Source organism: Oncorhynchus kisutch, linkage group LG10 (assembly GCF_002021735.2).
Source record: "Oncorhynchus kisutch isolate 150728-3 linkage group LG10, Okis_V2, whole genome shotgun sequence".
Classification (NCBI taxonomy): Eukaryota; Metazoa; Chordata; class Actinopteri; order Salmoniformes; family Salmonidae; genus Oncorhynchus; species Oncorhynchus kisutch.
The window spans coordinates 36,566,711-36,592,161 of record NC_034183.2 but is presented as its reverse complement, the minus strand read 5'-3'; the positions used below and the strand labels follow the sequence as shown (position 1 = coordinate 36,592,161).

General features: G+C 41.8%; 1 protein-coding gene and 1 long non-coding RNA gene across 11 annotated transcripts in view; one reads left to right on the top strand and one right to left on the bottom strand.

The window, feature by feature from the left end:
- Positions 1-2,016, bottom strand: part of LOC109898093 (exocyst complex component 2) — a 101,195-nt gene extending 99,179 nt beyond the window's left edge. For 3 of the 9 annotated variants that reach the window (XM_020492884.2, XM_020492887.2, XM_020492888.2), the window contains exon 1: positions 1,806-1,888. The gene's annotated coding sequence lies outside the window, so the exon portion shown is untranslated. The other 6 variants (XM_020492885.2, XM_031833603.1, XM_031833604.1 and 3 more) reach the window with 5 other exon arrangements.
- On the top strand, positions 12-20,086 carry LOC109898098 (uncharacterized). Of its 2 annotated transcripts, XR_004211217.1 has the most exons (4): positions 12-1,744; positions 1,847-1,960; positions 8,175-8,234; positions 19,784-20,086. It is a non-coding gene; the product is annotated as an uncharacterized LOC109898098 (long non-coding RNA). The 2 variants fall into 2 exon arrangements; XR_004211216.1 differs by lacking the exon at positions 19,784-20,086 and having other exon boundaries at positions 8,175-10,414.
- The last annotated feature ends 5,365 nt before the right edge of the window (positions 20,087-25,451 follow it).

Genomic DNA, 25,451 nt, shown 5'->3' with positions numbered 1-25,451 from the left:
CCCCTCAACACTGACCTGACACACAAAAAAATATATAAATTAAAGACAGCGCTTGCTTATCTGCAACACTTAGGCCTACATCATTTTGGTGATGTCAAAGATTAAAAATCATACAAGAAGCTTACACAAAATGTAGGCTATTGCAAAGTCTCATTGAGATCAAAGGTCTGATAAAGCAATGGGAAAAAATGTATCCAAGGGGACTGAAGCACTAAGGTAACAATCATCTGCATAGTTTCAAGACACTGACCTTATATCAGCAATATGCTGCTGTAGTGCAATTCCATGGTAACAAAATTATGCTTAGACTCAGTTCACTTTAAAATGTAAGCCAAACAAAAACCATTGACTTAAAAGTTTAACAAACCATAAAACTGTATGAAAAAGGACAAATTTGAACAATTTCCACAGAAAATATGTTACAAAAACAAATTTAGTAAAGTTATATCAACGCTGAATCAATGTCTCGGAAGAACACATAATTAATTTGCATTCCTCAAAACATTAGCATAATAGGCCTATAAGTTTACTGTGACACCAAAAACACCTCATTTCTAAATGAGATTTCAGGATGGCTAGCTGAAGCTGAATATTCCCCCAAAAATGATCATGCGCCAAAACTCAGAGCGCACAACCAGGCAGAATTTATGCTTTGATTAAAACAATATACAATTAATGCTAATAGTTTGTTAACAGCATCTGCGCTTATTCAAAAAGATCTAAATGCATATTACCATGAAACTGATTGTGATAAATCAAGTGATTGACATGGAGATGCAGTTTGAACGTTTCACCGGTAAAACGTGAAGAATTATCACTCACAACTGACAGTGATGATGGCCTATTTTGAAATAAGTTGGTGTTGAGGGTGTTAGAAATATAACCTTATATATATATATATAAATATGGCATAGGCAGATATCGCAATTGGTGGATGCATTTCATACATATTCTATAATGATAGGCTGGCTATTCAATTGGCTAAATACGTTGGTACAAACTTTGATTACCTTTTTAAAAAAATTATTATTACGATCCCTCACCTACAAAAATAGCACTACACCACTGCCCATTGTGGAGTTGAGTTTAGTCGCCTACCATCAATCAAACAAAACAAGAGGCAAAGGCTATTAGTTTGACAGGCCATGGTTTCCATTATATCCTACAGAACTCCTCTACATCTGCCTCTGCGTAGTCAAATTTACACATATAAACACCGTATATATTTCATGAGACTGGCCTTACACAGGCCTAGCCCTGCGCTACAGTACAGTAGTACCGAATAAACCAAGGAAAGCAGTAAGCAAGACCACATCGTTCATAAATGTGTAATTATCTTTGGCAAGACCGTCCCAGGTAGGAATGTAGATTCTGTGTGGTCAATGACCCCTTGATGCGATACCTGTGCGCATGTCAAGAAAGGTGAGCAAGCGAGGTTGTTTTTTAGGGACATGTCAGTTGACACAGACAGCGCTAGCAGTAGTTAGCTAGCGCAACTAATACTTAAAACATTTCTCAAGTGCGTTCGCTGCCAGACCAATATAATTACTTATACACATACTTAGACCATCAGACAAACATACATAGTAACGATATGAACAGTAAATTGGAAGTTGGAACTGTGTTAGCTGACTAACGTTAGTAGCATGCAAGCCAGCAGGCTAGCTTTGATAACGGAAATGTAAACAATCATCGGAGAATTCTGCAAAGTGAGACGAACTAAGACCGTGAATCCAATCCAATGGTAAAATAAAGCTTTCATGTGTCACAATATTTTGTAAAATAGATAACATAGGGTAACTTACAATGCAGCTGTTGACTTAAATATTCCAGCTAACCTTTTCAGATATCAACTTTGTTTGTCACTTCCTGCAACGCCCAGTCGGTGATGATGTCATCACGCACTCACCTTTGCAGCCCCCTCGGAGCATCAGAGCCATCAGCGCAGGAGCTGGCTTGAGTGAGTACAATTTGGTATGGTGTGGATTGTTACTCAAAACACTGTAGCTAAAATGCATTGCACTGCTGAGCGTACAAAACATTAGAAACACCTGCTCTATCCATGATGTAGACTGACCAGGTGAATGCTATGATCCCTAATTGATGTCACCTGTTAATTCAACGTCAATCAGATTAGATGAACGGGAGAAAACAGGTTAAAGAGGATTTTTAATCCTTGATACATGGATTGTGTATGTGTGCCATCAAGAGGGTGAATGGGCAAGACAAAAATATTTGTGTCCTTGAACAGGGGATGGTACTAGGTGCCAGGCGCACCGGTTTGAGTGTGTCAAGATCTGCAACGCTGCTGGGTTTTTCACGCTCAACAGTTTCCCATGTGTATCAAGAACTTAACAACTGTGCATCCCTGTGGAAATCTTTTGACACCTTGTACAAAAATGCCCTGACGAATTGAGTCTGTTCTGAGGGGAAAAGGGGGTGCAAATCAATATTAATAAGGTGTTCCTAATATTTTGTACACTGTGTGTGTGTGTGTGTGTGTGTGTGTGTGTGTGTGTGTGTGTGTGTGTGTACTGAACAAAAATATAAACAGTTCCTGTAAGGGAATCAGTCCAATATCAATATATTAATTATGCTCTAATCGATGGATTTCACACGACTGGGCATGGGTGCAGCTATGGGTGAGCCTGGGAGGGTATAAGCCCACGGTATACTTGGGAGCCAGGCCCACCCACTGGGGAGCCAGACCCAGCCAATCAGAAATGGTTTTTCCCCACAAAAGGGCTTTATTACAGACAGAAATACACCTCAGCACATCCTCAGATGGTCCCACAGGTGAAGAAGCTGGATGTGGAGTTCCTGGGCTGTAGTGGTTATTCATGGTCTGCGGTTGTGAGGCCGGTTGGAGGTACTGACACATTCTCTAAAATGACATTGTGGCTTCTTATGGTAGAGAAACAAACATAACATTTTCTGGCAACAGCTCTGGTGGACATTCCTGCAGGCAGTTGTACGCTCCCTCAACTTGAGACATCTGTGGGATTGTGTTGTGTGACAAAACTGCACATTTTAGACTTTCCTTTTATTGTCCCCAGCACAAGGCGTACCTGTGTAATGATCATGCTGTCGAATCAGCTCTTTAATATGCCACACGTGTCAGGTGTATGGTTTATCTTTGAAAATTATATATTCTTACTAACAGGGATGTAAACAAATTTGTGCTCAACATTTTAGAGGAATAAGCTTTTGCACGTATGGACATTTTCTGGGATCTTTTATTTCAGCACATGAAACAATGGGACTAACACTTTACATGTTGCACTTATATTTTTGTTCAGTATATACAGTACCAGTCAAAAGTTTGGACACACCTACTGATTGAAGGGTTTTTCTTTATACTATTTTCTACATTATAGAATAATAGTGAAGATATAAACTATGAAATAACACATGAAATCATGTAGTAACCAAAAAAGTGTTAAACAAATCAAAATAGTTTTGAGATTCTTCAAAGTAGCCACCCTTTGCCTTGATGACAGCTTTGCACACACTTGGCATTCACTCAACCAGCTTCACCTGGAATGTTTTTCCAACAGTCTTGGAGTTCCCACATATGCTGAGCACTTGTTGGCTGCTTTTCCTTCACTCTGCGGTCCAACTCATCCCAAACCTACTTTGAAGATTTTTTTAACACATTTTTGGTTTCTACATGATTCCATGTGTGTTTTTTCATAGTTTTGATGTCTTCACTATTATTCTACAATGTATAAAATGAAGAAAAACACTTTAATTAGGTGTCCAAACGTTTGACTGGTACTAATATTTAGTGCATTTGGAAAGTGTTCAGACCTAACTTTTTCAGTATTTTGTTATGTTACAGCCTTATTCTAAATTGGATTAAATCAATCTACACACAATACACCCCATTTGAAATTGAGCTCAGATACATCCTGTTTCCATTGATCATCCTTCAGATGTTGAGTCCACCTGTGGTAAATTCAATTGATTGGACATGATTTGGAAAGGCACACACCTGTCTACATAAGGTCCTACATTTGACAATGCACGTCAGAGGAAAAACCAAGCCATGAGGTCGAAGCAATTGTCCATATAGCTCTGAGACAGGAGTGTGTCGAGGCACAGATCTGGGGAAGGGTACTCAAAAATGTCTGCAGCATTGAAGGTCCTCCAAAAACTCAGTGGCCTTCATCATTATTAAATGGAAGAAGTTTGGAACCACCGAACTGAGCAATCCGTGGAGAAAGGCCTTGGTCAGGGAGGTGACCAAGAACCCGATGGTAACTCTGAGACATGAGAAATTAGATTCTCTGGTCAGATGAAACCAAGTTTGAACTCTTTGGCCTGAATGCCAAGCGTCACATCTGGAAGAAACCTGGCACCATCCCTATGGTGAATCATGGTGGTGGCAGGATCATGCTGTGGGGATGTTGGTCAGCAACAGAGACTGGGAGACTGGTCAGGATCGAGGCAAAGATGAACGGAGCAAAGTACAGAGAGATCCTTGATGAAAACATTCTCCAGAGCGCTTGGGACCTCAGACTGGGGGCGAAGGTTCACCTTCCAACAGGACAACGACCCTAAGCACACAGCCAAGACAACGCAGGAGTGGCTTCAGGACAAGTCTCTGAATGTCCTTGAGTGGCCCAACCAGAGCTCAGACTTGAACCCGATAGAACATTTCTGGAGAGACCTTGAAGTTATCTGTGCAGCGCCGCTCCCCATCCAACCTGACAGAGCTTGGAAGGATCTGCAGAGAAGAATGGGAGAAACTTCCCAAATACAGGTGTGCCGAGCTTGTAGCGTCATACCCAAGAAGACTTGTCTGTAATCGCTGCCAAAGGTCCTTCAACAATGTACTGAGTAAAGGGTCTGAATACTTTTGTAAATGTGATATTTAATTTTTTTATTTTATGAGGATAAACATCTACACTGTTTTAGCTTTGTCATTATGGGGTATTGTGTGTAGATTGATGAGGGGGAAAAAACATTTAATACATTTTAAAATAAATAATATATATATAAAGTGCTTTTGGGAAAGTATTCAGACCCCTTGACTTTTTCCACATTTTGTTACATTACAGCCTTATTCAAAAATGGATTAAATAAATACAAATCCTCAGCAATCTACACACAATACCCCAGAACGACAAAGCCAAAAACAGGTTTTTAGAATTGATTTAAAATGTATTAAAACAGAAATACCTTATTTACATAAGTATTCAGACCCTTTGCTATGAGACTCAATTGAGCTCAGGTGCATCCTGTTTCCATTGATCATCATTGAGATATTTCAAAAATTTTATTGGAGTCCACCTGTGGTACATTCAATTGATTGGACATGATTTGGATAGGCACACGCCTGTCGACATTGCCCTCCTAATATTGGCACCCTTGGTAAATACGAGCAAAACAGGTTGTGAATTTATTTTTTTGGGGGGGGTTTATCCTCTTCATCTTTCATTCAAAATATTCACAAAAATCTGACCTTTTAAATTAAGCAAAATGATTGAAAGAAATACATTTTAAATAAATATTTTTCCCCCGAAACATGTGTGCCACAATTATTGGCACCCCTAGAAATTCTTATGAATTAAAATCTAACTGAAGTATATTCCCATTCATATTTCACATCTTTAAGTTCACCTGAGTGATTAGGAACACTTAAGTGTTAAGCCATGGCTTCCTGTTTCACTGGGGTATAAATATGAGGTGACACACAGGCCAAGTTTCCATAGTCATCCATCACTATGGAAAAGACCTGAGACTACAGTAAGGATGTGTGACAAAAGGTTGTTGAGTTGTACAAATCAGGAAATGGCCATAAGAAAATAGCTCAACGGTTGAAAATGCACATTTTCCACTATCAGGGCAATAATTAAGAAGTTTAAAACAACTGGAGATGTCCTCTTGCGGGCTGATTGTTAACGTGTGTCTACATTGATCCCATGCACAGTGAGGAGGATGGTTAGAGTGGCGGAAAAGGATCACAGCTGGAGAATTGCAGACGATAGTTGGGTCTTGGTGTCAGAAAGTCTCCAAATCTACAATCAGACGCCACCTACATAACCACAAGTTGTTTGGCAGGGTTGCCATAAAAAAGTATTTGTTGTCATCAAATAACAAACTCAAGTGCCCACCAGAGTTGGGTTTGGCGTAGACAGAAAGATAGCCAATGCAGAAAAGTAACTCCTCCCCACGGTGAAGTATGGTGGTGGATCTTTGACGTTGTGGGGCCGTTTTTCTTCCAAAGGCCCGGGACAACTTGTTAGGATATATGGTATCATGGACTCCATCAAATATCAGCAGATATTAAATCAAAACCTGACTGCCTCTGCTAGGAAGCTTAAGCTGGGCCGTGTTTGGATCTTCCAGCAGGACAATGATCCAAGCACACCTCAAAATCAACACAAAAATAGTTCACTGACCACAGAATCAAGGTTTTGCCTAGTCCCCTGACCTAAACCCCATAGAAAACATGTGGGATGAGCTGAGCTCGGTATCTGAAGGATCTGGAGAGATTCTGTATGGAGGAGTGGTCTCAGATTCCTTGCCATGTGTTCTCCAACCTCATTACATATTATATGAGAAGACTCTTGGCAAAGGGAGGTTGCACAAAGTATTGAATGAAGGGTTGGCAATAATTGTGGCACACATATATTGAGAAGAATATTAGTTTTATGATTGATTTTTTCTTTCAATTATTTTACTTTAATTAAAGGTTAGATTTAATCACCTTCAAGACTAATGGAAAAGCATTTATCATGAAGCTGGTTGAGACAATGCCAAGAGTGTCATCAAGGCAAATGGTGGCTACTTTGAAGAATCATAAATATAAAATATATTTTGATTTGTTTAACACTTTTTTGGTTATTACATGATTCCATATTCATTATTTCACGTTTTTGATGTCTTCACTATTCACTACAATGTAGAAAATAGTAAAAATAAAGAAAACACTGCAATGAGTAGGTGTGTCCAAATGTTTGACTGGTACTATGTGTGTGTATATATGTGTGTATATATAAATTCAGCAAAAAAAGAAACGCCCTCTCACTGTCAACTTTGTTTATTTTCAGCAAACTTAACATGTGTAAATATTTGTATGAACATAAGATTCAACAACTGAGACATAAACAGAACAGGTTCCACAGAAATGTGACTAACAGAAATTGAATAATGTGTCCCTGAACAAAGGGAGGGTCAAAATCAAAAGTAACAGTCAGTATCTGGTGTGGCCACCAGCTGCATTAAGTACTGCAGTGCATCTCCTCCTCATGGACTGCAGCAAATTTGCAAGTTCTTGCTGTGAGATGCTACCCCACTCTTCCACCAAGGCACCAGCAAGTTGTTAATTGTTTCTTTGAGAATAGTATCCCTATCGTCTTGATTGAACTGTAAATTATTGACAGTAAAATAGGCTTTTCGGCTGCTAATATTGCCATATTAGAGTTCTGTGCCTGCCAAGCACACTGCAAGTGTGTGCCTGTATTTTTCCTTCTAAAGCCATTGTTTCTTATTAGTTCATCTTGACTGGGTCTCGCTGGGTCTCAAAACAAAGAGTCCAAACCAAACCTTGGGATGGCAACCTTTTTCTTTTCCTTGTAGGAAGGGATGTAAGTGATATAAAACTCAAACATCTACTTGTGCTGGCTAGTCCACACAGATTTGCCTAGGAACCTACTGCACAGCAAACATCCTACCATTACGCAACACTTCCAGGGAGACTGGCTGAGATTGACACATCTGGACTGTTTGGACATGGTTGGTTTTCTGATGGGGAAAGAATAACTCAACCACTTACAGTATAGAGACGGCTATTGATTTTGTCTGTGTTTGCTATGTGTATTGGCTTAGTAAAGCAATTTAAGATCATTTGAAATTAGAGAAACACATTTAAAAACTAGGCTATGCTTTGTTTTGCGGGAATTGTAGAGTATTATATAAAGTAGAGTAAATGTATATCCATTTGTGAGTGTTGTTCACCGTAAAAATGTTCCATGCTCTATATTACTGTGTACTAGAATGTTAAATGTGTCTATGCAGTAGAATGGTTCATGCTGAATATTTATGTGTAGTTGAATGTTTTTGTGTAATATAATTCTACATGCTGAATGTTTCTGTTTATTATAATTGTTCATCGTGAATGTTTCTGTGTAGTAGAATTGTTCATGGTGAATCTTTCTGTGTCGTAGGAAAGTTCTCAGGGTCGTGCCTGGGGTCTGGGAAAACAGGAGCTGGATGGTGTGTCTACTGTAAGTGGTCATGAAACCCAATGGCGTGTGAAATGGACAACTGGGACTTGGTGTTGGATTTACCCTAGAATCCTCGGCCGCCAGGCAGCCACGCCTTGCATGCGAATCCCTCAGAACTCTAACTTGTTAGAAAAAAAATAACCCATTATGACTCCCTCTGGACAAAGCACCAAAACCCCTCATCAAGTTCAGGAAGGAGCACCAGTCCAGTCGGTATGGGTGATATTTCACCGTTATTTTCTCTTCTTGGCAAAGGGCTACATTAGCCTACTCAGCCGATGGGGCTGAGTGCCCACATCCTCCAGAGTCGTTACCCTAAGTTAGATGTTTACCTAGACAGATATCCCCTGCTGAGCCCAGAGCCAGATCTCAAAGTATCCACTAACACTCTGCAACGTGCTGTGCCTGGACCTGGGCCAAAGCACCAGAGAGATGGCGTAGTCGCTAAACCACCCGCCCAAATCTCAGTTTGATCCTCCATTATCACATTAACCCTGGCTAATTGTAAAATATAGGTTCCCCAGAGGAAGAGAGGGTATTTGTACTCCTTTAGGAACAAATCTCAACCTTTTTATCTGATAGTGTAATCCAATGCCTTGAAACACATGGTTTACAGGCCACATCAGGCCTGTAAATCATATTATGTTGGCTTGCAAGGTGATGTGTAAATCCGAATAAACACTCTGCCATGCCTTGGACAATTTAGTGAGATAAATATGTTGGTACTATCAGCGCTCAGAGCTCCAAGTGTGCATTAGAGGTGGAAAAAGTACCCAATTGTCATACTTGAGTAAAAGTAAAGATACCTTAATAGAAAATTACTCAAGTAAAATTGAAAGTCCCCAGTAAAATCCTACTTGAGTCTAAAAAGTAAATGTATTTGATTTGAAATATAATTAAGTATCAAAAGTAAAATAAATTGCAAAAATATAAATAGTCCTTATATTAAGCAAACCAGACGGCACCATTTTCTTGTTTTTAAAATTTACGGATAGCCAGGGGCACACTCCAACATAACAGACATAATTTACAAACGAAGTATGTGTTTAGTGAGTCTGACAACGATCGTGACAATAGCCATAGCCAGCTAGCTAACATAGCATCCCTCTCTGTTTGAGCCGAGTTTTTGAGTTGGCTAAACTGCATTCGCTAGCTAAGGAAGTGAAAGTTTAAAAAAAATACAAAATATAGCTAGTTCTCTCTTGATTCTCCATTTAAGAAATTAATTTGTTCAAAACTGTTCTATTATTTTCTTTCTCTCTCTTTGAGTCAACTACTCACCACATTTTATGCACTGCAGTATTCGCTAGCTGAAGCTTATGCTTTCACTACTAGATTAATTCTCTGATCCTATGATTGGGAGGACAAGATGTCAGTTCATGCTGTAATAGCTGATCAGGTGGTGTACATCCTCCGAAAGTTGTCATAACTACTGTGTAAGTCTATGGGAGGGGTGAGAACCAAGTGCCTTCTGTGTTTTGTATTGAAGTCGATGTACCCAGAGGAGGATGGAAACTAGCTGGACTTAGGCTACACCATGGTGCCACCCTACAGAGTGCTGTTAAGGCTACTGTAGACATCCTTTATTGCTAAACAGTTTTTAAAAAACTTGTTTTGTTTTTTTAACTAGGCAAGTCAGTTAAGAACAAATTCTTATTTTCAATGACGGCCTAGGAACAGTGGGTTAACTGCCTGTTCAGGGGCAGAACGACAGATTTGTACCTTGTCAGCTCGGGGATTTGAATTTGCAACCTTCCGGTTACTAGTCCAACGCTCTAACCACTAGGCTACCCTGCCGCCCCAGAACACAGTGTGTTTTAATCAATTATTTGGTGATGTTAATATAGTTAGTATAGTTTTATCTTTAAAGGGTAACGTTTGTAATGTTTCACTATTTGTACTTCTATGAAATTCACTGAGGAGGATGGTCATCCCCTTCCTCTTCTGAGGAGCCTCCACTGAAAGCTACTCTACTCGTGCCAAAATTTGACTGTAGGGTGTCAGCAAAATATAATTAAAACTTGACCCTATTCACTAATGGCAAAGATCATTTAATATTTCCACTTTCAACTGTGTCTGGTGTTAGCTATTTGCTTTGGAGCATTCAAGAATATTACCTTTGATTTTGAGTATCGTTGACACTTCAGAAAGTTGCTGGCAGACCTCGGTCAAATACATATGTCACACTCTTTCAAATACTTGTGCTGTGCTTGATTTGGGTTTACACGGTACAATTGAGCCAATGGAATAGTCTCAAAAGTGCACATTTCTGCTTAAAATCCCCGCTCAGGCATATTTATTTTCCAGGTGTGCACTAGAGGGCCAGTGAAGTTATCCCCCCCCCCCCCCCCCCCCCCATAAAACCAGGTCTAGAGAACCCCGCCCCTCCAATCAAACCCTCCCTGTCTCCCATGGGACATACCGTGTTGGCACCGTAGCTCAAACCCTAAAACCCTCTATTGTTCATTCTTTGTCTTTCATATTTTTTTCCCATGGGCCCCTGGCCAGCGAGAGGAAGAGCTCATTGTAAATATTACTCTCCTCCTCAGCCTCCCTTCCCCGGTCTCACTGTAGTTCAGATCCCAGGGTCTGCATCAAATGAGAGAGAGAATTTATCAATGTCAGAGAGCACTCCTATGTATGAGACTGTGTACTGTTTTGTCATAACCAATACTAATACCTGGGTCTGGGCTGTGTGGATGGATTGTTGGCTCTATATACAGTACCAGTCAAAAGTTTGAACACACATACTCATTCCAGGGTTTTTCTTTATTTTCCAATTTAATAGTGAAGACATCAATACTATTAAACACAGAATCATGTAGTAACCAAAAAAAGTGTTAAACAAGTCAAAGTATATATTTTATATCTGAGATTATTCAAAGTAGCCACACTTTGCCTTGATGACAGCTTTGCACACTCTTGGCATTCTCTCAACCAGCTTCATGAGGTAGTCACCTGGAATGCATTTCAATTAACAGGTGTGCCCTGTTAAAGTTAATTTGTGGAATTTATTTCCTTCTTATTGTGTTTGAGCCAACCAGTTGTGTTGTGACAAGGAAGGGTTGGTGTACAGAAGATAGCCCTATTTGTATAACGCTCGTCTGAAGAAGAGGACCAAAGCGCAGTGTGGTACTTGTTCATGATTATTTATTCAAACTTAACACTGAAACAAAATAACAAAGTGGAACAAAACGAAACAGTTCTGTCTGGTGCAGAAACACAAAACAGAAAACAACTACCCACAAAACACAGGTGGGAAAAAGCTGCCTAAGTATGATTCTCAATCAGAGACAACGATAGATAGCTACCTCTGATTGAGAACCTCACCCGGCCAAACACAAAGAAATAGAAATAAAGAAACTAGAATGCACAATTTGGTAAAAGACCAAGTCCATTTAATGGCAAGAGCAGCTCAAATAAGCAAAGAGAAACGACAGTCCATCATTACTTTAAGACATGAAGGTCAGTCAATATGGAACATTTCAAGAACTTTGAAAGTTTCTTCAAGTGCAGTCGCAAAAACCATTAAGCGCTATGATGAAACTGGCTCTCATGAGGACCGCCACAGGAAAAGAAAACCAAGAGTTACCTCTGCTGCAGAGGATACGTTCATTAGAGTTAACTGCACATCGGACTGCAGCCCAAATAAATTCTTCACAGAGTTCAAGTAACAGACACATCTCAACATCAACTGTTCAGAGGAGGCTGTGTAAATCAGGCCTTCGTGCTAAAATTCCTGCAAAGAAACCACTACTAAAGGACACCAATAATAAGAAGAGACTTGCTTAGGCCAAGAAACACGAGAAATTAACCTTAGACCAGTGGAAAACTGTCCTTTGGTCTGATGAGTCCAAATTTGAGATTTTTGGTTCCAACCGGCGTGTCTTTGTGAGACGCAGAGTAGGTGAACAGATGATCTCTGCATGTGTGGTTCCCACCGTGAAGCATGGCGGAGGTGGTGTGGGGGTGCTTTGCTGGTGACACTGTGATTTGTTTAGAATTCAAGGAACACTTAACCAGCATGGCTACCACATCATTCTGCAGTGATACGCCATCCCAACTTGCACTTTGTGGGACTATCATTTGTTTTCAACAGGACAATGACCCCAAAACACATCTCCAGGCTGTGTATGGGCTATATGACCAAGGAGAGTGATTGAGTGCTGCATCAGATGACCTGGCCTTCACAATCACCTGACCTCAACCCAATTGAGATGGTTTGGGATGAGTTGGACGGCAAAGTGAAGGAAAAGCAGCCAACAAGTGCTCAGCATTCATCATGAAGCTGGTTGAAAGAATGCCAAGAGTGTGAAAAGTTGTCATCAGGGCAAAGGGGGCTACTTTGAAAAATCTCAAATATAAAATATATTTTGATTTAACACTTTTTTGCTTACTGTATGATTCCATATGTGTCATTTCATCATTTCGATCTCTTCACTATAATTCTACAATGTAGAAAGAAGTAAAAAATCAAGAAAAACCCTTGAAGGAGTAGGTGTGCCAAACCTTCGACTGGTACTGTTGATTGAACAACAGATAGACCTCAATTAAATGTGTTGAAATAATGGAACAAAAACATTGTTAAACAAGGCTAATGATTGTTCACGAAGAGTCTAGCTCAAAGGACAGGGAATGGTTTTGGTGAAATGCTAGGGGGCCGGGGACTGTGCCCTATAACAGAGTGTTGTAAAGGCCATATTGCTCATTTTACCATCCAAGGTTAATATTTTAGAGGTGTTTGAGACCCCATATGACACTGCATGTAGTGTTGCTGTGCCTGTAACGGGCCAAGAGACCAGATGTGGCAGAACAGAGTGCATCGCCTAAAGGTAGGGAGGGGCAGATCCTCTTGCTGCTCCGTAGGCAAGCACCATGGTCTTTGATTTGTATTTTATTGAACCTTTATGTAACTAGGCAAGTCGGTGAAGAACACATTCTTATTTACAATGATGGCCTACCAAAAGGAAAAAGGCCTCCTGCGGGGATGGGGGCTGGGATAAAAAACATATTTAAAAAATATAGGAAAAAACATTACAACAAGAGAGACCTAAGATGACAACATAGCATGGCAGCAACACATGACAACATAGCATGGTAGCAACACAACATGACAACAACCTGGTACTGTAGCAACACAACATGGCAGCAGCCCAACATGGTAGCAGCACAAAACATGGTACAAACATAATTGGGCACAGACAACAGCACAAAGGGCAAGAAGGTAGAGACAACAATACATCACGTGAAGCAGCCACAACTGTCCGTAAGAGTGTCTTATAGTGTAGGGTCTCCACACTCGCTCCTACTACCCTGTTGTAGTGAATGTGCGCTTTGACTGGAATCCAGTGGAGTGTGCGGAGGAGTGTGAGAACTTGGGAAGGGTGAAAGCCAGGCATGCTGCAAGGTTCTGGATAAATTGCAGGAGTTTTATGGTACAATCGGGGAGCCCAGCCAACAGCGAGTTGCAGTAGTCCAGACGGGAGATGACAATTACCTGGATTAGGACCTGCACTGCTTCCTGTTTGAGGTAGGGTCTCACTCAACGGATGTTATAGAGCACGAACCTGCAGGAGCGAGTCACTGCTTTGATGTTTGCAGAGAACGACAGGGTGTTTTCCTGGGTCACGCCAATGTGCTTTGCACTCTGGGAGGGCGACACTGTGGAGTTGTCAACTGTGATGGAAAGGTCTTTGAGCGGGCAGGCCTGCCTAGGGAGGAAGAGTAGCGCTGTCTTGTTGAGCTTGAGGTGGTGGGCTGACATCCAAGCTGAGATATCTGCCAGGCACACAGAGATCCGTGTTGCCACTTGGGTGTCAGAAGGGGGGAAGGAGAAAAGTAGTTGTGTGTCATCCACATAGCAATGATCGGAGAGACCATGTCAGGATATGATGAACCGAGTGACTTGGTGTATAGAGAGATGAAGATTGTCTAGAACCGACCCCTGGGGGACACCAGTAGTGAGAGTATGTGGTGCAGACACAGATCCCCTCCACATCACCTGGTAGGAGTGGCCTGCAAGGTAGGATGAAATCCAAGAGTTTGCAGATCCAAGAGTTTGCAGGGCCTGAAACGCCCAGCCCTGAGAGGGTGGAGAGGAGGATTTGATAGTTCCCTGGGTCAAAGACAGTGGATAGATCTAGGAGGATGAAAACAGAGGAGAGAGAGTCAGTTTGGCAGTGCGAAGAGCCTCTGTGACACAGAGAACACTCACCACGAGTCACTAGTGCGCAATGGAACAAGGACAAACCCTCCCCTAACCCAGACAACACTGGACAATTGTGTGCTGTCCAGCTGCGACAGAGCCTGGACTCAAACCCAGAAACCTTAGTGGCATATCTAGCACTGCGATGCAGTGCCTTAGACCACTGCGCCACTCGGGAAGCCCTCGATGTAATGATTTAATCTGTTCTTAATTAACCTACTTGCTCTTTTGAGAACAACTGTTTACTCTATAATGTTCATTGATTGCATTTATGACCATATAGAGTGAAAGAAAAACACTGTGTAGTGGCTTGTAAGACCAGGTTAGAGTATAGTTGTAGTGTACCGTTTACTAAAAGACTGTAGTGGAGGGATTGGATGTTGACTGCATATTTAGCTCAGGTTAGAGAGTGAGGTGTAGACGCCAATAAACATTCAACAATTTATTTTAGCACCAAAAAACCCGTACCAGCACAGAGAGCAAACACAACTGTATTTACTGTATGAGTATTGTTTCTGTGAACAGACAGAATAATTATTAAGGTAACTGAAATCTTAACATAAAGATTACACAATAGTAAGGCAACACACAAAGCTGTAGGCTACAGTGAACACACCATAAATGGGTCCTATGGCTTTAGATAGGCAGATAAACATAAAAAGAAAATGTGCTTCTACTCTTTAACAAAGGGCCATGAACATCATAAGTAACATAAAGTAGAACATTAGCATATGAATACATGCCACATTGACCTAACAATAAATACTTGGGTCAATACAGACCTGAATTAAGTTCTACTAGAACATCCTAAATACTAATAGACCATATAGCTTAAGTGCTAATAAATGCTAATGACTAGAGTTCAAACACATCAAAGGTATAAGTTGAACTTATAGCTAAATATTGAAATAGCACATCAGTAATTCATAATCGATAATTCATAATGGCGCCGGAGGGATTGGCTGCCGTTTTACGGGCTCCTAAACAAATGTGCCATTTTGTGTGTGTTTTCACATATTTTGTAACTTATTTTGAACATAATCTTGCTGCTTTTGTCTCTTATGAAAAGAGCTTCTGGATATCAGAACAGCATTTTTTTTTCTTTAATGAGTCCGAAGCAAAGGATATACTGCTTCTCTGAGACCAGACCCAAATCCCTGACATTCGTGTGAAGAAAAGAGGAAAATACAGGGGGCGGAGATCGGAGTGCCTTGTGAGAATTCTTCGGCGAGTGGGTAACATACCACTACCAGCCGTTCTATTGACCAACGTGAGATCACTGGAGAATAAACTGGACGATCTCCATTCGAGACTATCCTACCAATGGGACATTAAATACTGTAATATCTTAATGTATATTTCACAGAGTCTTGGCTGAACGATGACATGGATAATATACAGTTGGCTGGGTTTTCCATGCATCGACAGGACAGAACAGCTATGTCTGGTAAGACGAGGGGTGGGTGTGTGTGTTTAGTTGTCAATAACAGCTGTTGCTTCCCTGGGGTAGAGTACCTCAGGAAAAGCTGGAGACACTATCTACCAAGAGAGTTTTATATTTTCTGTAGCTGTCTATTTACCACCACAAACCGATGCTGGCACCAAGACCGCACTCAATGAGCTGTATAAGGCCATAAGCGAACAAGAAAATTCTCATCCAGAAGCGGCGCTCCTAGTGGCAGGCAAACTTAAATCAAATTGAGGGTCTGTTGTGGTTGGGGCCCGCGACCTGAAAGCTCGCTCCACTTTGTTTTTATCCGCTATTGAACTTACTTTATCCCGTCTTAAATTGTATAGATTATTTCCGTTAAAAAAATACCTAAAGTTGTATAAGGAAAGTTGTTTGAAATGTTTGGACAAAGATTACAGGTAAATTATTAGATATTTTGTAGTCATGTTGCACGAGTTGGAACCAGTGTTTTTCTGGATCAAACACGCCAAATAATTTGACATTTTGGAGATAGAACGACGGAATTAACCGAACAAAAGGACCATTTGTGATGTTTATGGGACATATTGGAGTGCCAACAGAAGAAGCTCTTCAAAGGTAAGGCATTAATTATATCGTTATTTCTGAGTTTTGTGTCGCGCCTGGCGGGATGAAATATGATTGTCTGTGTTTGTTTGATGGGGTGCTGTCCTCAGATAATAGCATGGTTTGCTTTTGCCGTAAAGCCTTTTTGAAATCTGACATGGTGGCTGGATTAACAAGAAGTACAGCTTTAATTTGGTGTATTGCACTTATGATTGTAAGAAAGTTCAATATTTCTAATAATTTAATTTGAATTTGGTGCTCAGCCATTTCACCGGATGTTGTCAAATCGATCCCGTTGACCGGATTTGATCCCTAAGAAGTTTTAAGATTGAATCCTACTATACCGGCTCTGCTGCTCGTCAGATGTGGCAGGGCTTGAAAACTATTACGGACTACAAAAGGAAACCCAGACGCGAGCTGCCCAGTAACGCGAGCCTACCAGACGAGCTAAATGCCTTTTATGCTTGCTTCAAGGCAAGCATCACTGAAGCATGCACGAGAGCACCAGATGTTCTTGATGACTGTGTGATAACGCTCTCGGTAGACGATGTGAGCAAGACCTTTAAACAGGTCAACGTTCACAAAGCCGCAGGGTCAGATGGATTACCAGGACATGTACTCAAAACATGTGCAGACCAACTCGCAAGTGTCTTCACTGATATTTTCGACCTCTCCCTGACAGTGTCTGTAATACCTACATGTTTCAAGCAGACCACCATCGTCCCTGTGCCCAAGAAGGAGAAGGTAACCTGCTTAAATGATTACCGCCCCGTAGCACACACATCAGTAGCCATGAAGTGTTTTGAAAGGCTGGTCATAGCGCACATCAACAGCATCCTCCAGGATACCCTAGACCCACTCCAATTTGCATACAGCCCCAACAGATCCGCAGATGATGCAATCTCAATCACACTCCACACTGCCCTTTCCCACCTGGACAAAAGTAACACCTATGTGAGAATACTGATTATTGACTGCAGCTCAGCCTTCAACACCATATTGTCCACGAAGCTCATCACTAAGCTAAGTACCCTGGGACTAAACACCTCCCTTTGCAACTGTATCCTGGACTTCCTGACGGGCCACCCCCAGGTGGTAAGGGTAGGCAGCAACACGTCTGCCACGCTGATCCTCAACACTGGGGCCCCTCAGAGGTGTGTACTCCCTGTTCACACATGACTGCGTGGCCAAACATGACTCCAAAATCCTCATTATGTTTGCTGATGACACAACAGTAGTAGCCCTGATCACCGACAACGATGAGACAGCCTATAGGGAGGTATGGCAACTGCTCAGCATCTGACCGTAAGGTGCTGCAGAAGGTAGTGCGTACAGCCCAGTACATCACTGGGGCCAAGCTGCCTGCCATCCAGGATCTATATACTAGTCGGTTTCAGAGGAAGGCACAAAAAAGTGTCAAACACTCCAGTCACCTAAGTCATAGACTGTTCTCTCTAGTCTAGGACCAAAAGGCTTCTTAACAGCTTCTACCCCCAAGCCATAAGACTGCTGAACAATTATTCAAATGGCCAACTGGACTATTTACATTGACCCCCCACTCTTTGTTAATTATCTATGCTTAGTCACTTTACCACTACTTACATGTACAAATTACCTCGTCTAACCTGTAACCCCACACATTGATTCGGTAACGGAACCCCTTGTATATATCCTCGTCGTTGTTTTTTTATTGTGTTACTTTTTATTAAAAAAATAACTTTAGTGTATTTAGTAAATATTTTCTTAACTGTATTTCTTGAACAGCATTGTAGGTTAGGGGCTTGTAAGTAAGCATTTCACATCAAGGTCTGCACTTGTTGTTTTCGGCGAATGTGGCAAATGAAATATGATTTGATCAACATATAGGCCTACTAAAACATAGGACCATTAGGTATTATTGTAAATAGCTCAAACAGCAGTGTAAGTAATTAATATATTTTGCAGTAGGTAAATGAAGATATCACGTAAAGTCAACAGAAAGTCATCTTGTCTCAGCTTGTGACCAAGGAAAAATATCAGAACATTCATCTTGTAAGTCATTGTTCACAGGTCCACATCTCCAAAGTAACTTCTAAATGCAATACTCATATTTGTAATAAAAGGCAAGAGGCCTAATAATTCAGTAATAATAATTTCTGTCCAATCCCTGCTGTCAACATGTAAAACATACAAAGCCTTGGATTCCAGGGGAAATGAAGAGAGGCTTAAGAAGTCCTGCCCCATGTGTGGCTAATCGCTAGCGCTCGCGTGTAGCACTGCTGTTAATATAAGAGAGATTTAAATACCCCCCCCCCCCCCCGATATTTGGGTTTGTTTTCCTTTTGAGTTGCGCTCTAACACCCCTCCTGCTACCCAGCTCCCTTTCCCGGAGAAGCTAGTCCCTTTCCTTTGGCTCAGAGTCAGTGTTTGGGCTCTGGAAATCCAGGCCTGTGCCAGGCTTAGGTTGGAAAAGCACTGGGATAGTCACAATGGGGCAGGAAGAGACAGGGGAGAGCTGGGAGGAACCAAGACCCATTCAGTCAGCCTGCTGCTGCTGTATGCTGACGATACGAGGACAGAGCAGAGAGGTTAAGGGAGAGATGTAGGACGAGAGATATGGAGAGAGAAGATGGAAAGGAACATTGTGATGATGATGTACCTATGTAACACTTGCTGTTGTCATTGTGTTGCATTCTTCTCTGATGCTTTACCTGAAGTGACCTTTGAGGCAGAAACATCACACTTGAGATTGAAAGATGATGTTTATACCGCTCAATGGAGTTACACATCTAGCCAGACCTGCTGTCAAATAACTGACGAGTTCTGGCTCACACACACTGATATTATAACACACACATTAGCCATTTAGCAAGCACTGGATCTGCAAGCATAGCAAGGTAGGATCATATCAATTGAAAGGGGCTATGGTGGGATACATAGAGCTAGGTAAAGAGGGCAATTCACAGTGATGTCCCAAGTCACTCTCCCCTCTTAACCTACACAACCTAGAGAACAGGCGACTGTGTCTCCCCGATCGAGCGGGATTATATGTAAGTCTATGGTCTGAATCTGGAAGAGCTGTCTCCATAGATAGCTTGGTCATTACAATACATGATAGGAGAGACAGGAAGGAGGAAGGCACGCTTATCAACCAGTGTTCCCATAAAAGCCAGTGAATACATAATACGAGAAATAAATACATCCCTATGGACCCTTTTTCCAACATGGCCACCTGTCTTCCACTGTAACGTTCAGGCCCATCAGCCAGTAGCCCTCTGATGGACAGTGACAGCTCAGAGTGTGTGAATACTGTTTGTTGTTTGTCAACAGGTGAAGCTTGTTACGGACTGATGTTTGGTTACCGGATGGGTCGATGCCAGGATGAAGAACGGACCCGGACTGCCGTGTTGGGAGTGAGGTCACTGGACTGGACTGAGGTAACGTGGCGCTGATACACTACAGTGGAGGTGGGTGGAAGAGGACACATTTTGGGGTCAAAGAAAATCAGAAACGATTCACACTATTGTCGTTGCTATCCGTATCGACCACTGTGCAAAATCCTTGCTCCCGTCATATGCAATAACTGTGACATAAAATGTAAACGTCACAGTGATGTTGTAACGCACCATTGTAGGCACACAACGCTATGAAGACATGAAACCCAAGTGCTTCATGCTTTCATCTTTCCAGAAAATAACTTGGAACAGTATAGTGATGTCGGGGGAATGGAGGAGAGGAGATGAGCACAGAGGAGAGGAGAAAGTGAAAGGATGCCTGCTGCTTGAGTGTGTTTGATACATAGGCTGAGGTGTTATGATACCAGAAGGGGGCGCCCAAGAACATAATTTGCCAACCACCACAGTGGTTACAGCCATGTGCATGGCCTCTTTCAGGGGAAGAGGAGAGTATGAAATGTAGAGAGAGGCGGGAGTTGTGATGACTATAAAGTCCAGAAAATAATAACAGGACCGCAATGGAAATAAGCCTTTGGACCTTGTTGTGGTCGTCTTCAATGAGTATGTGTTGTCTCCAGCTGGAGAGAGTAATGGAGAGTCTCTGTCCCAACACTTTCTCACTCCCTCAGTCACTGCATTATCCCGTTTACCTTGTTTACTCACCGTTTACAGGAGGACACAGCTTTATGAATACGTTGACACAGACATGTAACAGAATGGCCTGGAAGACCAGCCCAGGGTTTGGGCCCCATGTATGGCATCAGAACCATATCATGTGGACTGGCTTACATACTGTATATGTTGATCTTGATCCTCTGACCTCTGAATCTCAGGTAAACAATGGACAAGATATTGTGTCTCAGAATCTGGTGTATGGTGGTTGGAGCATCATAGGGGTCTGGTGTACAGCTATACCGCTTTCTCCATGGGAAGTGGAAGTTGAGGGACAGGGAGAAGGACTTTTGCGGGACGAGTGGGCCGAGGTGGCGCATACAGGTGTATTAGTTTATTTATGTGTGTGTGTAGTATTGGATCTCTATAGGTTCTCAGAGGATAAGGACCTGCGCAATACCTTCTCAGAGGATAATGACCTGCACAGGACCTTCTCAGACCTGCACCTGCACTGAAAGGCAAGACTGGGAGATGAGTTAGTGTGTCATACAGGAAGGGACTCTGTGTGTGTGTGTGTCTCAAGCTTTGATCCTTAAACTGGGCTAGATGAAAGACATCCTTGCTTCCCTCACGATAGAGAGAGAGAGAGAGAGAAAAGTTTGTTTTCAGGGGTAGGGCCTTTTCCAGTGGTTGACATTTTTGGCTGCAGGTGTGTGTGTTTGACTGTGTGCATGTTTGCGTGCATGGGCCCACGAATGTGTGCCAGTGGACTTGCGTGTGTGTTTGCGCGTGACAGGTACCCACAGCCTTAGACTGGAAATCTGATCAGAACACACTATTATGAACAGTGGGAGAATGCAAATTATGTCTTTGTAATATCAAATGGTCCAACGGACAAATCAGTTAACCTGGGGCTGATCTCCCATCCTGGGAATAACTGAGCCAATCTAACACACAGTCAACTCTCACACACACACACACACACACACACACACACACACATGGCGGCGTACCGTATGACTGCCATATTGAGGGTTCCGACCCGAACTTTGCTATTTGTGACTCTTTTCGCGATTATCTATACAAGAACTATTGAACATCAGATCGGCAGTTACTAACTTCAATTCCAACATCGACTCATCTGCACATGACTCTTTGTGTAGTTCCGACACCATTTTCGGGCTACTCAAGAGGAAATGCGAAAAAGAGGCAGGAGAGGGGGAGTTCTGGCGAGATTAATTGTTCCCTCCATTCTATTGGCCAAGACACCTGATAATAAGATGGATGACCTCCAATTGCGGGACTCTCGTAACTTCAATATTCTCTGCTTTTCTGAAACATGGCTTTCAGACAGGATAACCCCCATTGCTATCCAACTCGATGGATTCTCCATTCACCGAGCGGACAGGATATTGGATTCAGGGAAATCAAGAGGGGGGGGGGGGGGGGGGGGGGTATGCCTCTTCATCAACAGAAAATGGTATGCTGACTCTAGCGCAGTGGAAGACTCGACCCATAGTTCACCTGTCTTGGAATACCTGATGGTCAAATGCCAACCTTTCTACCTCCTGAGAGAAGTTTCTGCTGTTATCGTGACTGCTGTATATATTCCATCTCAGGACAAGAAAGACAACAAGTTGGCACTTAACGAACTGTATGAGGCTATAAAGAAGCAGGACACCATGCATCCGGAGGCTGCTTTTCTGGTTGGTTTAATTCCGCGACATTAAGTCATGTGATGCCCAACTTCCATCAACACATCTCTTTCACCACTAGGCGATAAAGTCCTTGACCATTGTTACTCTTTAGTAAATCAGATCATGACTCTATAACTCCTGCTTCTTGTCTACAAGCCAACCCCCGAGGCTATGGCTGAGGACATGAACAAGTACAATAAGTCCTGCTACAACCTCCTCAGAGCCATCAAACAAGCAAAAGGACAATATGTTCAGTCTTATGCAGCAACATTTTAAATGGTGTTTTTTACATTGGATAAAAGTGCAAACTCAGAGCTAGAAAATGGTATGTCATACACTACAGTTGAGGAATAATGGGAAAGTAATTATTTGATAAACTTGAAACCTCACTTTTGAGAAAATGTCCTTTGAATGTTTTGGTACCTACTGGAGTGCTCTTCTTTGTCGACACCCATTCAGCATCGTTCACGCCCTCTTAAGTTTTAGTCCCACCCATCTCTTTAAGGGTTGATCCAAGTGTTCTTCAATCAGCAGTCAAGTACCCAAGCTAACTGGCTAACTTTGGATAATTTGCTAGCTACTTCCAGACACAAATCTCACTGACAATTTTACTCACCCAAACAGAGTTGATTAGGCTATTTGTGTGTTATCCAAAGTGTTGGGGACTGCAACTGTGCTGCTGGCAACAATTTATGCTTTTTTGCCAACGTTTACTGACACCGGGCACATTTAACCGGTGTTGAGTGCTGGTAAATTTGGTAGTTATTCTGCGCTCTAGCTCACTCAGATGAGAGAGCTCTGAAATCGGAGTAGATAGCCAGAGCAAATTTACCAGCTACATCTATCAATAGTTGTCGCATTGGCATTCTATTGAAATGGTTACTTGCATAGTGGAGTAAGACATGTAGCATAGTGGAGTAAGACATTAAGACATGTAGCTAGCTAGCTAGGTAAAAAATTAACCATAATCCCAACTCATAGTGGGTAGTGAGGTCTGCACAATGCATCACCGGGGGCAAACTACCTGCCCTCCAGGACACCTACACCACCCGATGTCACAGGAAGGTCATAAAGGTCATCAAGGACAATAACCACCCAATTCACTGCCTGTTCACCCCGCTATCATCCAGAAGGCGAGGTCAGTACAGGTGCATCAAAGCAGGGAGACTGAAAAACAGCTTCTATCTCAAGGCCATCAGACTGTTAAACAGCCATCACTAACATTGAGTGGCTGCTGCCAACATACTGACTCAACTCCAGCCACTTTAAACAATGCCACTTTATATAATGTTTACATACCCCACATTACTCATCTCATATGTATATACTGTACTCGATACCATCTACTGCATCTTGCCATCTTGATGTAATGTATCACTCTAGCCACTTTAAACAATGCCACTTCATATGTTTAAATACCCAACATGAATCATCTCATATGTATGTACTGTACTCGATACCATCCACTGCATCTTGCCTATGCCGTTCTATACATCCCTCATTCATATATTTTTTAATGTACATATTCTTATTCATTCCTTTACACTTGTGTGTGTATAAGGTAATTGTTGTGAAATTGTTAGGTTAGATTACTCGTTGGATATTACTGCATTGTGGGAACTAGAAGCATACGCATTTCACTACACTCGCATTAACATTTGCTAACCATGTGTATGTGACAAATAAAAATGTGATTTGATTTAATCTGGAGACAGGTGTTTTCAACAGCTATCATACTCTAATTCCACTGATTTCAAAACTCAGTCCTCCAGAAAGTGGAGAGCAACACCTACACCACTGGTCAAAAGTTTTAGAACACCGACTCATTCAATGTTTTTTTTCTTCTATATTCTCACTATTTTCTACATTGTAGAATAATAGTGAAGTCATCAAAACTATGACATAACACATGGAATCATGTAGTAATAAAAAATAAAAAATGTATTTTATATTTGAGATTCCTCAAATAGTCACCCTTTGCCTTGATGACAGCTTTGCACACTCTTGCCGTTCTCTCAACCAGCTTCATGAGGCAGTCACCTGGAATCCATTTCAAATAACAGGTGTGCCTTGTTAAAGGTTCATTTGTGTAATTTCTTTCCTTCTTAATGCGTTTGAGCCAATCAGTTGTGACAAGGGGGGGGGTATTATGGCAAGAACAGCTCAAATAAGCCAAGAGAAGCGACTGTCCATCATTACTTTAAGACAAGTCAATGCGGAACATTTCAAGAACTTCGTGCAGTCGCAAAAAACATCAAGCGCTATGATGAAACTGGCTCTCATGAGGACCGCCACAGGAATGGAAAACCCAGAGTTACCTCTGCTGCAGAGGATAATTTCATTAGAGCTACCAGCCTCAGAAATTGCAGCCCAAATAAATGCTTTACATACAGTAGTTCAAGTAACAGACATATCTCAACATCAACGGTTCAGAGGAGACCTTGTGAATCAGGCCTTCATGGTCGAATTGCTGCAAATAAACGACTACTAGACAGTTGCGGTCTAAGGCACTGCATCTCAGTGCTAGAGGCGTCACTACAGACCCTGGTTCGATTCCAGGAGGTATCACAACCGGCCGTGGTTGGGAGTCACATAGGGTGGCGCACAATTGGCCCAGCTTCGTCTGGGTTAGGGTTTGGCCGGGGTAAGCCATCATTGTAAATAGGAATTTGTTCTGACTTGCCTAGTTAAATAAAGGTAAAAAAAAAGAAAAAGTAATATGTTACAGTACTGTAAATTACAGTAGATGACAGTTTTCACATTAGGCAATAAACTTATATTACCCAACAAAATTGACAGAAATCTATAATCCTCGTAATATCTATCCATGTGTAATCAAATCAAATTGTATTTGTCACATGCGCCGAATACAGCAGGTGTAGACCTTACCGTGAAATGCTTACATATAAGCCCTTCAACAACAATGCAGTTTTAAGAAAAATAAGAGTTTACTAAATAAACTAAAGTTAAAAAGTAAGAGTAACAATAAAATAACAATAATGAGGCTATATGCAGGGGGTACCGATACCGAGTCAATTTGTGATTGAAGTGATTGATGTACATAGGTAGGTAGGGGTACAGTGACTATGCAGAGAGAGGTGTTGGGGGTCAATGCAAATAGTCCTGGTAGCCATTTGATTTTTGATTAGCTGTTCACCAGTCTTATGGCTTAGGGGTAGAAGCTGTTAAGAAGCCTTTTGAACCTAGATCTGGCGTTCCGGTACCGTTTGCCGT